The sequence below is a fragment of the Lissotriton helveticus genome, chromosome 2_1 (genome assembly GCF_964261635.1).
Source record: "Lissotriton helveticus chromosome 2_1, aLisHel1.1, whole genome shotgun sequence".
NCBI lineage: Eukaryota > Metazoa > Chordata > Amphibia > Caudata > Salamandridae > Lissotriton > Lissotriton helveticus.
Genome location: NC_136059.1, coordinates 737610465 through 737624730, shown reverse-complemented (window position 1 = coordinate 737624730; position 14266 = coordinate 737610465). Strand labels below are relative to the sequence as shown.

Below are 14266 nucleotides of genomic sequence, written 5' to 3'. Positions count from 1 at the left end.
TTTTACTTTTTCAAGATCCTGAGTAAAACCGCCGACTGCCCCTTCCAAGACTTCAGTTCTTGAGGTGAGACCGTCTATTTTACTATCTAAGGATTCACAGTAGCTTCTTATTTCTCTCTGGTTTAATGCTGACTCCTCAAACCCCCTTTTGATGTCAGCCGAAAGGGTAGAGAACATAAGCTGCAATGAGGCTACTGTGATACATGCTGCGGAGGAAGGAATCGGAGTAGGAGTGGGAGTGAGCATAGCATTACTCCCACCTTCGATTGTGGGGGGTGTATCGAGGGATATCTGCAGTGAGCTGCCAGGATCTAACAGCTCCACCCAAATTTGCCCCTCCTGGTCTACTTGGCCTTGCTCCGTGCTTGCCCTGCTACATACATGAGTAGACGAAACAGTAGCTGGGACAGCAATTAATGTGGTAGAGGACACTGAAACGGTGCTACAATCTGTAGAAGTCTCAATCGAGGGTTCCAATGGAGCTTCTACCAGGGCAGTTGAAGAATTTGGGGGTGTAGATGACATAGAACAGTTATCTTGGGTAGTACTACTAGAGGCTGTGCCCCCCCCCCCGAGGGATCCAAACCAACTGCCTGCATAGTTAAGGTTGAAGAGACCAGTAGTGCTACGTCTAGGACAGTTGTTGCTGGAAAAAGCGCATCCGTGGCTGGCAAAATGTCAAGGAGGTCCGATTGCATTGGCGCGTCCCTTGAACCGGGAGTATCCGGGGGCGGAGGGGTTTCACTAGCTGAAGAGGAGAGATGAACCTGACACCGGTCCTGACATAGGTCTTGCCCCAAGTACAATGCCTGTGGTATAACTTTAAAGTATGAGCGCAATGAAGGTGTTATCCTGGCGCTAGAGGCAAACACAGACCTTACAACTTTGTTATCTCTTTTTGAACGCTTAGCCTTCACCTCTGCTGAAAGAAATGACGAGGTCTTTAATGGGACACAACCTCCTGGAGGTGTCACCCCGCCTTGAAGAGAGCCCACTGACTCAAAACCAGGAGTGGACTGAGCAACCTGGGCAACCGGGGCAAGCTCCTTCCCCCCCCTCCTTCTTTTTGCGCATTTTCCCTTTGCTGTTCTTTTTGCTGTTCTTTTTACTCAGGAAGTCCCTGTTAGTCGCAGGCAGTGTGACATGTGCATTTAAAGGGGGGGGGTCGACTTTACCTGGCAACACAAGTACCAGCAGCACCTGCCTCTTCCACAAATGACTCCACCGTCGCAGCCCCTGCCCCTACCACTCTCCCCTTCACCTCTGGTACGGGTGCTGGAGCCACTCCCCTCTTCTCCGATTCCGCTGATTTCACTGAATCCGCTGACTCCGCCGATGCTGGTGAATCCGCTGAGGCCCCGGTGAGAGCTCCAGCACGAGAGCCCCTCCAGAGACTCCTCACACGTCTCCCTCGACAGAGCTCCAGGGCGGCCCGATACCACGGCCGCAGCTCTGTCCGCGTCAGCACGGACGGAAACCCTGCGACGATAACCTCAGGAGCCGCCGAGCCAGCTGGTGCCACGCCCCCTTCAGCGAGGCACATTCAAACCGAGCCCGGGAAAAGCCCGGGAGAAAAGAGAAAAATACGGAAGAAATACGGGAAAAAGAACATCCAAATTGCAGCAGAAGGGTCTGTAGGAGCCTCACACTCTTGTATAGAGAGTTAAGATTGTAGATGCCGGAGGCTGCGCTGCGGTGGTCCTCTTGGACCTCAGCGCAGCCTTCGATACGGTCAACCACTCCCTCCTGATCAGCCGCCTTGGCGAGGCTGGCGTCTCTGGAGTTGCCCTTAAATGGCTTCAATCTTTCCTAGCCGAAAGAACATTCTCTGTCTTTGAAGGGGAGTATACTTCAAGACAGTTCCCCCTTCACTACGGCGTTCCCCAGGGATCCTCATTAAGCCCTACCTTATTTAATATCTATATGAGGCCCTTGGCTGAGGTGGTGCTTCCCTGGGGAATAAAATTGGTCACCTACGCCGATGACACCCAGTTGGTGGTCTCACTCACTAGGTCTGAAGACGGGACCTCTGGACCAAACAATCTGTCCCCCTGTCTCACTAAGGTCTGCGAATGGATGGAAGCCTCATTTTTTAAACTAAATGGGACTAAAACCGAGATCATGATCATGGGTCACAAGGCTCCTCTGAACCTTAATCCATGGTGGCCGAGCTGCCTGGGACCCCCTCCGACCCCAAAGAAACAAATCAAGAGTTTGGGAGTCTGGCTTGATCCCTCTCTCGGCTTTCAAGTGCAGGCAAAGAAGGTAGCCGCAACATGCTTTGGCCTGATTAGGACTTTAAGGAAGGTTCTCAACCTCCTTCCTATTGATTCCAGACGACTCCTGGTACAGTCATTGATCATCTCCAGATTGGATTACTCCAATGCACTCTATCTTGGCGCCCCGTTAGGCACTGTCAAAATTCTGCAGTCAGTCCAGAACTGTGCTGCTCGACTTCTGGTCAAAGTTACTAGACACAACTCGGTTAAGCCTGCTCTGCGTGCTATTCATTGGCTTCCGATTCAGGAGAGGATAGGTTTTAAGGCCATGTGTATGGTCCACAAATCCATCACAAACAACGGCCCAGATATTCTTCGCCCTCTCTTTTGCCCTTACCGACCCCTCAGAACCCTTAGGTCCAGTGAACTCAACCTTCTGACAGTCCCGAGGATCAAGAGATCCCGTACGGGGGGTCGGCGGTTTTCCTTGCAAGCGGCCAAATTCTGGAATAATATTCCTGAGAGCATCCGACTCCTACCGAACCATCTCATGTTCCGGAAACAATTAAAAACTCTTCTTTTCCGATGAGTGCTGATGATGTTGCCTGGGTCAAAGCGCTGGGATGCCCTAGGGTAGCCATGCGCTATACCAAGTATATTTTCTTTCTTTTTTCTTCTTAATTCCATAAACCGCTTTAAATTTGGTCTAGGAAAGCCATATTAGCGCTGCACTCTGCTGAGGACTCGGGCGGAGTACCGCGGCACCTAGCCTGCTGCCGCCATGTTTCCCCCTACCAGGCATAGCACTGTTAATCACGGTGGGATCTCAGTAGATCTCTTTAGCTGTAAGAGTAGGTAAGTATGACTAGCTGTTTGTTTGCAATCACCCCGGGTACCAGTAACTAAAAGTAACAAATTGGGTAGAGGGGTGACCTTTGTGGTACTTGTATTGTTCACTCTGTCACATGGTTAAAAACGCTGAACCTGGGAAGGCTGTGTGATGCATTCACCTGGTATTATGCCAATATGCTTCTGCGCACATCGAAGGCCCCGTTGAGTCCAGGGTATTCATCATGGCAACAGGTCCCCCTGAATCCCTAGAGTAACTCTGCTCTCGGTCAATACTTTCAGCCAGAGTTCCGATGAAAGCATAGCTATAGCAATGTTCTAAATGCACCACTGCTCTATTTCTTACTTTATCTTCTGAGGTACGTGTCTCGTGTATTGCTCTGGCAACAAAAGGTTTTAAAATGTGACTGTAAATAAATCCACATAATACTTCTATTCCAGTGGCATGCTAACCATTCAACTGAGGAGATCACACAGACAGACCTGCAAATGACCACACTATATACATTCTTAGGAGTAGCACTTTATCTGGCTGCACCTCAGTTTCCTTAGATGAGCATATATCATCAGATGCAATCAACATCAATGAGTAGACATCTACATCTAAATTAATTTAGCACGGTTTGGTCAGACAAAATTTGATAGGCCCAATCCTCAAAGCTACTTACAAGCCGAAGTTTAGCTACACAGATAAAAGGTGATTTTCCTCTCCTAAAAGGATTTACTTACATGAAGATTTCTGAACAGACCGAACCTACTCCTGGCAGGCTAAAAGAGGCCACGATTGTTATAAGGGGTTCGCGCCTCATGCCCCCCTCAAGCTGCTGAAGGCTCACAAATGTGCGCCAACACCGGTTAGGCTAGCTGTAGTCAGGTCGTGGCTCAGACCATGGTTAACCTGGCACCCCGCACACCAAGGGTGCAAAATGAAGAATCTGGTAGGCTGCTGCCCAGAATGAAGAATACTGGAATAGTCGCACAACTTACACTATTTGCTGTTGGATCCCAGCGGCCCTTGCACTCGCTCCAGATTGATTATTATGCATCCTTCCGGCCTCGTATACTTTCTTCCCAGTTTACGCTATCAGAAGAGAAATAACAACTCAGGGCAAAAAAGAAATCGTGTGGTGATGTTGTAGGTGAAGGGCTTGGCCCCATGCCCATCTCCACTATTAAAACAGGCAGCAGCCAACTGTGTTTGCAGACGATAGTTGGTCTTGGCCCCAGTTAAGCATGCGACTGCAGACTTAGCTCTAAAAATGCATCTGAAATTGAAGAGCCCACTCATTGGCTGGTGCTAAGACAGGCAAACTGAATCTCAACACTTGCCCCCAAAGTACTGCACTATCTGCGCTTACTGCTGCAAAACGGACTGTTGATAAATAAGCTGCCAGGATGGCATGTGACTAGGGCCTCAACGACCATGATGATCACAGGAGTAAGACAACACTGCCAAGAATCACCTACAGATCTGATCATCGTTGAAAGAATATGCGATTTAAACAGCAGTGAACTTTGCACTTTACAACGCCTGGTAAGTTGCTTGCTCTGCACTGTGAAATATGAAAGCTCCCCTTCGTTTATCCAGACTTTGCCATTAATGTCTTCACCATAGCTACAAGGGACTATGCCAGTCACACCAAAATACGAACGTTTGATGGTGCACTTATTTCCCAAGAGTTGCATACATTGGATGAGAAAGCCGTTTACATAACAGCAGTAGACAGCTAGTAACTTACTGTAATACAACACATCTAACAGGAAACTAACTGGCTAACTCGCAGGCCTTCTAAAAAATTTGTGAAGTCCATCGATTAACTAATGCCTCCAAAATATTTTCAAAACATCCTCCCTTTTTGCACTCTTTCGGTCACATTTTATCAACAGAGACCACAACCAATCATGTTGTTCGTTACAAGCAGCCCAAACAATTACAACACACATTGGAAAGGCCAAGAAGGCTATCTCTAATGCACCAACACATGTAAACACAGGCACACATGCAATTTACGACTGTTGTATGCATAAACACTTTCACACAAAAGTCAATAATTAACTTTCCCAATACTGGGAAAATGAATCATAAAAGACTGAATACGGGAGAAAAACAATGGAGCTGTAAAATAGTCCTCATGCATTCTAATAGAGTCATGGAGGTGGAATGACAAAACCAAACAGCCAATCTCAAGAGGTGAGGGAGTTACATACTTCTGGGTGGAGGTATTGTCCCCTCTATGTATATTTTAAGTAACTGATAAAAATATTTCAGGTAGACAACTGTGCTGTCAAGCCAGATCTAATAATCAATATTTAGCATGGATATCAGAGAACGAAATGAAATAATTGTACTCACCATCACATTTATGGTATTATTCTTACAAGTCCACGTACATCAAGCAGTTTCACCTTCAACACACAATGCCAAACATATTTTGTGGTGTCCAAAAAAATAACCGCTTCAAATAGTGGGGTTCTGTAACCACCACAACTGCTCTTTTCCATTACCATGCCCAGTGTTGACTATAGAAATTACCAACTGCTATGCCTAAAGAGTTAACCTAAAATCACACATGAAGCATTAATAAAACAGGGCTTCTAATGCCATTCGTAATGCCTACATCCATTGGATTACAAGACTCCAATTGCAGTACGGATTCCCAGCAAGGAATACCTATTGCGTTAGGGTTATATTTGGCATCAGTCGTGGCAGTACTGTCAGAGCCGAAGTATGCCCCCCTTCCGATACAAGATACAGATTGATAACAACACCACACTTCACTCCACAACCTTTTCTGTGCATCAGTGTAACATACCTTATTTTACCTGTATTCAGCCAGGAAGATCTTCAAATGATCATCAACAGACTTCATCCAGAACTGGAGCCACATCCACAGAAAAAGCCGAAGAACATATCCACCCCTTAAAAACATAAAAACATTAACATGTTTGGTGCTTTTCATAGGCTACAAGGCCAAAGAGGAGGCGATCTGAAACTAGAATTATTCAGGTAAATCAATGTCAATTGCATTAAAGCTCACAAATACAAGCATAACACATTTTTAAACACAATGTTAAGTGTATTTCGAAATTAGCTAAATACACGTAGGGAAACCAACAATAAGTAACCATATTAATAAATGTAGGATACATGTCTTAAATACACCAACCGGAGGGACGCTTTCTGGAGCTTTCCTAGACCCCTCAAGGAATGTCTTGCTTTTAACCAAGTACATCCAACAAGCGGATACTGGCAAGTCTATCTCCTTTTGTATTCGGAAGTCATGGCTGGCAGGACTTACCTGCCACTGGAAGAAGGATCTGAAAATATCGGTACCCGACAATTCTTGGGCCTATTGCTGTGCTCAATTTCAACGTATACCATTTAACTACAGACATTAGCTAATGCAGTTAAAATTCTTCCACTGGTTTTATTACACACAAGATCACCTGGCTAAATTTACGCTAAACCTTGATGTTGCATGTAAAAGGTGCGTCAGGATAAAGAAACAATTTCTGACATGATACCTTATATGAATTACGAACGTTTGCATGTAACGTAGTTCCTCCTTTTTCCCTCTCATTTTCTTGTCAGAATGCCTTCGAAAAGAGTTCTCCGTTGTCAATGAGGTGTGTTTTGTAAAAAATACAATGAATATCGCTAGAAAAGTAACTACTGTAGTACTTCAAAATGATCAAAAAACAATAATGTGTGGTGCTGGTGAGTACAGAAACTAATGACATTTTCAGTTTATGTATTGTGGATCTATGTTTTCTGTTTGATTTGATTTACGGGAATATTTAATATGTACAGCCCTGATAAACCGAGTACGCAAACCATACGCTGGCCGTTTCTTTAAATACCTAGGAACTTCTATAAAGTAATATTTCTCAAGAATCATATTATTGATATTAATAAATAAGTTTTCACTGACTTACCAGAAGGTTCCCTTTTTTTATATCAATGATGGCATCAGTTAGAATTCCTATGGACTTCACACTGGGATCATGAGCCACACTCCCATCCCAAGTAGTCTTTGAAAACGCTATATTGGGCAGTGACTAAACTTGGGAGTGGCACTAGTTGTGCTGAAAGTTCCTTCTTCGCATCCCCAAACTGAGTCTAAGGGAGAACATGTCTACCAATGAAATGTGTTAACCTCAACTGAGCACATACTTTGTTACGGTAAGGCAAAGGCAGCGACAAGTGCTTCAAGCTTATGCAACTGAGAGAAAGTCTAATCTGGAACATTGACTCAAAACACTAATCAAGCTGCTTGGCCAAATGTAACAATCACTCCAACTAAATTACATTGGTTGGTCTTCCCTGGACAGTACTGGGGAAGCATCTTCAAACTTTAATCATGAAAGGATAAAGAAAAGAACACAACGTTTCAGGAAGGGAGCTTTAGAATACATCATATGATGTTTGTGCCAGAGGCCACTAATTGGCCACTTCGAATACTTGCAGACCAGATCAATCAGTACTCAGAAGCACTCTCAAAATATGCAAGCTTGATGGTTAGAAACTCTGGGGGCACTCCTGCAAGTTCGATATCGTTAAAGTGGAGAATACATTTATGAGGCAGTTACTTGCACTCCCTCTAAGCACTCCTCTCCTCCCACTGAGATTGGACTTAGGACTGAGTTTTATCCAGGATGAGCTAGCTCTGAAACCTCTAAGGTTATGGCGCAGGCTATGGATAACCCCAGAACTGTCCAATTATAGGCATGAATTAAAGGACGTGCTGAGTCGTGGTAGCGCAGTTAAAATCCCCTGGCTTGTATTCGTGAAAAACGAACTAGGAAAAATGGGACTATTGGACCTCTGGTACGATCCAGAACGGGCATGTATGGGGGGTTCTGGCAAAATGCTAGCGAAGTCCTTTATGGATTACAAACAGAATATATGGTTGCAAGATTCTAAAGCTGGCTCCCTGACAATAACCTTTTTAACACTCAAACATTCTCTTGCTTTTGAGGAGTTTTTGAATGTTATCTACCCAGTAGGAGCAAGGAAGTTATACATCCAATGGAGGCATGGGTCATTACTGCTAGGGGTATTTGTAGGCAAGTGGTCGTCTTCCATGAGCAAATCCTGCCCTGGGTGTGGGGTGACTAAGGAGGATGAAATGCACATGCTCTTCTTCTGCCCTGCTTATAGAAAAGCTAGAAAGTACTGGCTTGTACCCCTATGTAAGAACATGGGTTTTGACAAATGCTCTGTCGCAATGAGAGTTTTTAAGACAGACACATCACCACACATAATTTTTGCACTTTCAAAATTCCTTCTAGCAATGTAGTCCAAAAGATCCTCCCTTATTACAGTGGTACCCAGGGGAGATTTTATATAGTGACTGTGTATATTCCATGACAAATCTGTTTTTATTTAAATCATTTTATGTTCTCTTTTTTGTATATTGTTTTTACTGTAATCTTTTATGACTGAAAAAATGCCGAAATAAAGATTCACGAACGAACGGTTAGAAATGGATTCTTTTTTGGGGGTTTTGCCACTATTGCAATTAAGAACTATTTAAAAAAAAAAAGCCACTGTAACTGCTAAAGAGGAAATTCAAGACATAAGAGACTTGTATTCTTAACTAACACATTGGATCGTTTTGAGCAGTGGAGCACAGGGAAGGTGCATCTGCTAAAGTAATGAAAGCCCAGCCTTTCCAGCAAGAACCTGCAATTGATCCAGCGCTCATATTGAAAAACTGTCTCAAAAACGCTACCTGTCACCTCAATACTCACCATAAATCATGAAACACAAATAAAGGCCCATAAAAGAAATGAGACAATTTTTGAGCAGCCGAATCAGGTGGTATGATTAACTAAACTACTCACATATTATTTACATTATTATATACAACTGCAGTTTATCTATTTTTACCATGATTTTAACATGTATTATTTATTAATCTGACCACCAAGGCGATTGGATCAACTGATGGTAACTAGACCATGAATAAACAAGACCAGCTTGTCTTTTCAAATCTAATTTTATTAACTTTATTTTTCATAAGGAAAAAGCATTTATGTTTTGGAATCTTTATTTTATAAGCAATAAAGAAAGCAGCTTTTAATAAGGAAATGAATTAATAAACTGACATTTTCAAAGCAAGCTAAGAAACATGAAATATTATCAGAATAACAGTTTCCATTCCCTAAATCTATTTCCCTGTCTATTTCTCACTTCACCTAGAAAGGAAAAATCATTTAAAGTCTGCTGTCCTTACGTGCGCCAAAGGTCCAACAGCATGTCACGTCAATCAGGAATCGGAAAGTAAGAGAAGCAGCAAGCCTTTTTCCTGCTCATGGTGTCAGGTTTTATACCTTTCTTTCTAGCTAAACTTTCTACATTTTACATTCTTTTAAGAAAATCCGAGCTTTTCATTGGCTGTCCTGTGTCAGTCCATGATAAAATACATTAGGTCATCTCCGATTCTTGACCAATTCCAGGCTTCACATAAGCCCTATTGTCTTTCATTTCCACATCTTTCAACTTCCTCAAGAAAGTTACTTTTCCTCGAGTTTCGAACATTTACTTCCTAGCCTTGGCAGACACTTTAAGTTTCTGTCCTAGAGCCTTTTCTTCATGAGCACGTTCAACTCAACCAAAGAACTGCTTTTTCAATTAACGATGACAATGCAGTAAAAATCTTCACAGCTACGCATGTGCAAAGACTTCACTCTGAACAAACTTTTGCGTCTGCAGCTCTGTCAGCCATGTTTTCTGAACCACCTTTAGGCCTCACTTTGGAAACTATTACTAAACACACACAAGACATCAATTAATTTAAGAATTGAGACCCATTCTGTTACCCACCCCCTTTACTAATTAATCTTGTTAATTATGTTACCTAGCAAAAGCACAATCAAGCAGCATTATATTTACTTCTCCTTTAGGAACTGCACAAACTCCTTGAGCTTTCGTCACAGAAAAGACATAACATAAGCACACAAAATAAGCACATGCCATTAGTTACACAGCCGCATATAATACTGACAAAGACAATAGACAAGGCTAGTTCATTATTTTTTCCAATGTGTTTGCAACATAAAGCACATTAGTTTATCCCGCATGTATTGATGAATGTGTTCTTAAACTAAGTTGATTAGTAATTTCACCACAAACTTATTAATTTATTTACCGTTATGAGAGATTAACTTCACAAGTTTGAACAACATCTTGTTCTTCACCCTGCTTCATCAACTCCCTCACCTGGTGATTTCTAAATCACCAAATAATACCCAAAATGTATAAATTTTCAACCTTTGAACATGTTTTGGACTTTCTTAATATTAGTATTTCTAAACTTTAGATTCATCTGGTTTTCTGCATTTTTCATATTGAGTTCTCCGAAACTCTAATTCTATTTCTTTTTCTTTTCTTAGTTTGCAAATTCTTTTCTTTTCTATTACATGTTTTCTTCTCTTATGCATCATGCAACTAATTTTTAACAAAAGTATCACTATAGCTATGACTATTAAAGGAAAAACTATTTTACCTATAATTGAATTACCAGTTTCTTGAAACCAGTGTTTAATTGCTACAAATCTTTTACTTAAATGTTCTGAAAAACTTTCGTCTTCTAAAGGTTCAACTTCATTATGTAATTCTGTAATGTTTTTATATACATTTCTATACTCTGACTTTTGTCAGGTATGCAAGTACAACAATGTTGAACATACAAAATTCCACAGACTCCACCCTCTTTTGCCAGCAAAATGTCAAGAGCAAGACGATTTTGCATCACCATACTCATAGCAATAAGCTCTGTATTCACTAATTGAAATCCACTTGCAGTATCTGTTGACAATCTATCAACAATTGTAGGCATTTTTCTGATTTTGTTTGCATTCAGGGTTATTCCTACCATAGGTATTAATGCACCAAATACGTCTCCCATTATTTCTGTAAAGCTTTCCCTTCTAAATCTATTCAGGTGATTGCTAATTTCAAATGAACCTTTTGCATTTCTATGTATATGAAAGATTTTGGGAAAAACTAAACCTACATAACATGTCCCATACCAATGATCTGGGAGATTGTAATAAGCTTTATTCCCACAAACAAAATAAATTCCTGGAAAAATTGGATCTTTGCCTCCTTTAAATCCCCAACCCCCTATAATACGATAAGTGTCTTCACATTGACTTGCACCTACAAAATAATTATCAAACAAAGTATTATCTCTTCTTATACAAAATTTTCCACTAACAGGTTTATCTATGTGAATTGCAACATTTTCATTTCTACCATTGAGCTTTTCATCTTCCATCTGCCAAAATTTAGACAGTATGTTTCTGTATCTCATTTCGCTTGTAAATTGCCCTTCTCTCTTCCACCATATTTAAGAACGTCTTTTCTTCTGTTCTCAATTTACATGTTAAATTATTTCTAAAAGCGTACTCGTAGGTGAGTTCACTAGGAAAAATTCCCTCATCTGTTTAGCATATTTCACTTTATTCAAGCTATCTTCAACCTTTAAATTTGCAAAAATCTCATAAAAATCTGAATAATAATATTCCAAACGTCCAGTTTGATAAAACAAACTAGCTATTACACTACATGTTATGCCATAAGTAAGAGGAAGCATATTATACGTAACACCTTCAGACACAGAAGTAGGTAACTTCACACAAATGTAGCAATCTTTTGCGTCCATCACCTTAACATATTCAGATAAAAGTCTTGAAAATCTATTACTAGAAAAATCTCCAACAGATCTATCTTGATGAATCTCTGGTTTATGTACAATAATTTTATCAGTCTTATCAACTTTATCATGATTAACCACAAGTTTACTAGCCATATTAGCTTTATACATCTCTTTATCTATTCCAAAAGGAAAAATGACAGCTAAAATTAACCAAACTAAAATTATCAAGATTACACATATTGGAGGCAATTTGCAACATCTTTTGAAAATTGAGCATCTTGAATTATTATTAGTAGAAGGCATCTTTACTTTCAAACAAGAGCCTTAAAAAAGCATCATCTAAATTTCCATGACTACTATTTACTTCTACTACTGGTGGAATTATAATATAGGTCCACTCAGGTGATTTGTACTTCTGATTTGGTTTTATTACTCTTTTTGCTCTGCTGTTTATCACTTCTATTTTCTTTCCTGCTTGTTTTTTTCTTATTTACGTCTTTTTCATTTTGACTTGTGATCTCATTCACCTGCTCTTTTGCTTTATTCACTAATTTAAATTTCAGGCCTTCGTTTTCATTTGGCCAATTATCTCCTTTTCTTGTTATTTTCCTTTTCGGTTCCGCTAAATTATACTCCGCTCTCCAAGCTCTTTTCCTTGATCTTTTCACTTTCGATTCATCTTCACTTTCATCTGTTTCACTTTCTGTGTTATCAGCTGATTCATTAATAATCAATTTTATTGTATCAGATTCCTCTTTAGATTCAGGTACTTCTTTACTCAGCAGTTCCACTCTGTTAGGAACATCATTCTTATAGCTGGAACTTGGGATTTCTTCTTCTTCTTCTTCCTCAATTACTTCCAATTCTCCAGTTTCAGAATTTTTGTTCCTTCTTTCAGAGCTTACAATCTGCTTTTCAATACTCTCCTGATCTTGAATCACATCTTGTTCAGTTTCTTTTTCTGCTACTTGATCTAGCAGATCTTCATCATTTTCATTTTCTTCAGAATCTTGTATCACAATTTCTTCATTTTCTTCATTCAATGCCTCATTCGCATTTGAATTTTCCAGATGTCGACTTTCTTGTCGATCTTCAGGATCTGGATTTCTTTCAGGTTCTTCTTCTGAATCAGAATCAGCTGTTTCACCTTAGTCAGGATTCTCAGGTGCTGGCACACGTATTGTGTGGCTAGCATGAATCCATCTCTTCAATCCCCTACACCTTACTGCATTTGTTGTGACTAATATCACCTGTCTTGCCTTCTGCCACCTTGGTACTAGGCAATTTCTTCTTCGATGTACTTTAGTCCTTACCCAGTCTCCTGGTAACAGATCATGAGCTTGATCTTTCTCTTTTGTAATTACTTCAGTTCCCACCTGATGGAACACAGAAGTCACCACATCAGATAGATTTTTGCAGTAATCCATAATGACGCTATCATTAATGCTCAACAGTTTATCAACTGGAACAAATGCTTGCCTCATAACCCTGCCCATTAGAATTTCATGTGGACTCAATCCTGTTTTTCTATTTGGAATGATTCTCAAAGACATCAAAACAAGTGGAAGTGCATCTCTCTACTTCATTCCTGTTGCTAAGCACATCTTTGCTATTCTGTTTTTTATTGTACCATTCACTTGCTCAACAACACCTGATGCTTCTGGTCTGTAAGCACAATGTAATTTTTGCTTTATAGCCAGTGCTTCACAAATCAATTTTAGCAATCTATTTTCAAAATGTGTGCCACGATCTGTCTCGACCGTCACTGGGAAACCATACCTTGGTATGATTTCTCTCAAAAGCAATTTTGCCACAGTAATTGAATCATTACGGCGTGTTGGGAATGCTTCTACCCATCTCGAAAATAAACAGATCATCACCAAGACATATCTGAGTTTGTTGTGAGCTGGCATATCAATGAAATCAAGCTGTATTTTGGTAAAAGGACCACCCTCCCGTCCTATTGTTCCCATGCTTACAACAGTTTTTCTGCTTGGGTTGATCTGTTGACAGATAAGACACCTTTGACAAAGGGACTCTGCAATTATTCTGAATTTTGGATTGTACCATGTTTGTCTGAATAATCTAATCATTGAATCTCTACCAATATGTCCTGGACCATGGTACATGCGTGCCATGTCAGAAATCATACTATCTGGCATTACTGGTCTGTCATCTTTGTAAACCCAAACCTCATCTTCTTCTCTTTGTCTGCATCCTGCTTTTAACCATGTATTTTTCTCCTCATCATTTGCCTCATCTTGCAACTGTTTTACTCCCTGCCAAGTCTCAACTACAGATGTTAGCATAAGTGAGTTCAAAACATGTTCATTTTCTTTTTCCCGATTAATTGACACATTATGTTTTGCACATAATTTTGCTATTGAGTCAGCATAGGAGTTTCCTTTTGTTATGTAATCCTCACCTTTTTTATGTGCTGTGCACTTTACTACTGCAATTTTGTTATGATAGCTGAATTCCATCAATCAATCTTTTAATCAACTGTGCATTTCTTATTGGTGATCCTGCAGA

The 14266-nt window shown here is 40.7% G+C and overlaps 1 protein-coding gene across 1 annotated transcript in view; it reads right to left on the bottom strand.

Annotated features, from left to right (window-relative positions):
* The window catches only part of MACIR (macrophage immunometabolism regulator), an 81487-nt gene extending 75498 nt beyond the window's left edge, over positions 1 to 5989 (bottom strand). Inside the window, exon 1 of the mRNA XM_078675454.1 lies at positions 5882 to 5989. The gene's annotated coding sequence lies outside the window, so the exon portion shown is untranslated. The remainder of the gene's footprint in view (positions 1 to 5881) is intronic.
* Positions 5990 to 14266: the final 8277 nt, after the last annotated feature.